Below are 3,491 nucleotides of genomic sequence, written 5' to 3'. Positions count from 1 at the left end.
AGATTTGGATAGAGAGGTTAATCATAAATTTAGCAGGGGAACTCCGTTCTTGGGGGACTTAGTTTCAAAGATAAAGAAACGAACAGCAACCTGAAAGAGTAACATGGATTCTGATGTGGTGCCAGTGTATTTGTGCTGAAGGTTTAGTATCACTTTTTAGCCACATAAAGACATTAGTGCTGTCCCTTATTAATGAGTCCATTTTCATTATCTACTGCTGATCAGACTGTCTAGATTTCGAAGAGGAGAATAACCAAGAAAATAACTGACAATGTTTTGAAATCTCCTATCTCAGAACCTGAAGAATAGCTGATACTCATGCTGGTAAGAAGATCTCCTCATCCATGTCCACAGTTAGAAAGTAGAAAAATTCTTACAACTCACTTCACAATTTCCTGGAAAAGAATTTGTTAACCACCTTAATGCTCACTAGTTGACACATTATCATTGGTCAAAATTACACTAATGATTAGGTAATAACATTGAATTTGAGATCTTAAAGGGATTAAAAGGAGAAAAATTACATATATATATATGCATACATACATACATACATACATTCTTTGTGGTAAAAAAAGCCAAGACTTACAGTCAATGGTACATCACTAATATCAATTTTTTTAACTATGATATAATAATTTCTGTCTATGGGTAATTGATATCATTGAGATGATTTATGCAAAAATGTTAAAATAATAACTAACACATTAATATACATTTCATAACTCTTCCTTTTCAGAGATGCATCAAAATTGAAGAGAGTAACCTATCCACTATTGTCCACTATGCATGGCTACAACTGTACTAGACTGACTCCAGAATCACTCGTATTGAATGGGGTACCTGGGCTAGAAGGTACACATATCTGATCTCCCTCTCATTTTGCTCCATGTACCTTGTGACTGTACTGGGGAATTGTGGGCTCAAGAGAAGACTCTACACATGGATATCACCAGATGGTCAACACTGAAATCAGATTGATTATATTCTATGCAGCCAGAGATGGAGAAGCTCTATACAGTCAACAAAAACAAGACCAGGAGCTGACTGTGGCACAGATCATGAACTCCTTATTGCCAAATTCAGACTCAAATTGAAGAAAGTAGGGAAAACCACTAGACCATTCAGGTATGAGCTAAATCAAATCCCTTATGATTATACAGTGGAAGTGAGAAATAGATTTAAGGGCCTAGATCTAATAGATACAGTGCCTGATAAACTATGGAATGAGGTTCGTGACATTGTACAGGAGACAGGGATCAAGACCATCCCCATGGAAAAGAAATGCAAACAAGCAAAATGGCTGTCTGGGGAGGCCTTACAAATAGCTGTGAAAAGAAGAGAAGTGAAAAGCAAAGGAGAAAAGGAAAGATAAAAGCATCTGAATGCAGAGTTCCAAAGAATAGCAAGAAGAGATAAAAAAGACTTCTTAAGCAATCAATGCAAAGAAATAGAGCAAAAGAACAGAATGGGAAGACTAGTGATCTCTTCAAGAAAATTAGAGATATCAAGGGAACATTTCATGCAAAGATGGGGCTCGATAAAGGACAGAAATGGTATGGACCTAACAGACGCAGAAGATATTAAGAAGCGGTGGCAAAAATACACAGAAGAACTGTACAAAAAAAGATCTCAGATATGCCATACCCTTATGGTAGAAAGTGAAGAGGAACTAAAAAGCCTCTTGATGAAAGTGAAAGTGGAGAGTGAAAAGTTGGCCTAAAGCTCAACATTCAGAAAACAAAGATCATGGCATCCGGTCCCATCACTTCATGGGAAATAGATGGGGAAACAGTGGAAACAGTGTCAGACTTTATTTTTTGGGCTCCAAAATCACTGCAGATGGTGATTGTAGCCATGAAATTAAAAGATGCTTACTCCTTGGAAGGAAAGTTATGACCAGTCTAGACAGTATATTCAAAAGCAGAGACATTACTTTGCCAACTAACGTCCGTCTAGTCAAGGCTATGGTTTTTCCTGTGGTCATGTATGGATGTGAGAGTTGGACTATGAAGAAGGCTGAGCGCCGAAGAGTTGATGTTTTTGAACTGTGGTGTTGTAGAAGACTCTTGAGAGTCCCTTGGACTGCAAGGAGATCCAACCAGCCCATTCTGAAGGAGATCAGCCCTGGGATTTCTTTTGGAAGGAATGATGCTGAAGCTGAAACTCCAGTACTTTGGCCACCTCATGGGAAGAGTTGACTCATTGGAAAAGACTCTGATGCTGGGAGGGATTGGAGACAGGAGGAGAAGGGGACGACAGAGGATGAGATGGTTGGATGGCATCACTGACTCGATGGACATGAGTCTGAGTGAACCCCAGGAGTTGATGATGGACAGGGAGGCCTGGCGTGCTATGATTCATGGGGTCGCAAAGAGTCGGACACGACTGAGCGACTGAACTGAACTGAACTAACTCATTTATCTTGAGGAGTCCCTACACTGGCCCATGTAGTATTTCTTAGCCTTACTGCCCTTCACAGACATTGTTCAGTGTACAAAGTATTGTACCCAAAATGCTTTGCATTTCCGGTTTGATCTCAAAGAGCTTAGCTTCAGTGCTTGCCTGGTGCAGATGTTTTTTCTCCACACCTTCAAAGGGATGAAATCTGGAGTGCTCATGCTCATGGCCCTGGACCGCTATGTGGCCATCTGCTACCCTCTATGCTTTGCTACTATGCTCACCAATTCTGTCATTGCCAAGGTGGGTTTCTCACCTTCCTTTGAGGCATGATACTTGTCATTCCTTTTACAGTACTCACCAAAAGACTGCTCTGTTGCAAAGGCAATAATATTTTCCATACCTACTTTGACCACGTGTCTTTGGCCAAGTTGCCTTGTGGAAATATCAATGTCAATGCCATCTATGGTCTAATGGTTGCCCTCTTGACTGGGGGCTTTGACATCTGTGCATCACAGTCTCCTACACCATGATCCTCGAGGCAGTGGTGAGCCTGTCCTCAGCAGAGGCTCAGCAGAACTTCAGTACCTGCACTGCCCACATCTGTGCCATCATAATTACCTATGTCCCAGCCTTCTTCACTTTTTGTACCCACTGATTTGGGAGTCATACAATCTCTTACAGCATTCACACTTTTGTGGCTAACATATACCTATTTATGCCACCTATTCTGAATTTTATTATCTATGGAATAAATACTAAGCAAATACAGGAAGGAATGATCAAACCTTTTTTAGCAAAAGAGCACTGAAGAAAGATAAAAGTAAATCCCAACAAAATGAGAGCAAAACATCTTCATAGATGAAGACATTTGTACCAGGCTGTGTGTACGTGATTTGACAGCATCTATTCATTTTTCAATCCATGAATGTTAACAGATCATTCTTATACTTCTCTAGGACCTTATATATAAAGCTGAGAACCTTTCCGTTTAAAAATACCCACAAATCAATTTAATTAAATCTAATAACACTATCGCTAGCCTTTCCCTTACTCCTAGTACTGAATTTGATGCTATTTGGAAGTAGTAT

General features: G+C 39.8%; 1 pseudogene; it reads left to right on the top strand.

Moving 5' to 3' along the window:
• The first annotated feature begins 785 nt into the window (after positions 1 to 785).
• LOC101116088 (olfactory receptor 52N1-like) lies at positions 786 to 3,211 on the top strand (annotated as a pseudogene).
• Positions 3,212 to 3,491: the final 280 nt, after the last annotated feature.

Source organism: Ovis aries, chromosome 15 (genome assembly GCF_016772045.2).
Source record: "Ovis aries strain OAR_USU_Benz2616 breed Rambouillet chromosome 15, ARS-UI_Ramb_v3.0, whole genome shotgun sequence".
Taxonomy (NCBI): domain Eukaryota; kingdom Metazoa; phylum Chordata; class Mammalia; order Artiodactyla; family Bovidae; genus Ovis; species Ovis aries.
The sequence above is the reverse complement of the archived record's forward strand: the minus strand, read 5'-3'. Positions and strand labels throughout refer to the sequence as shown.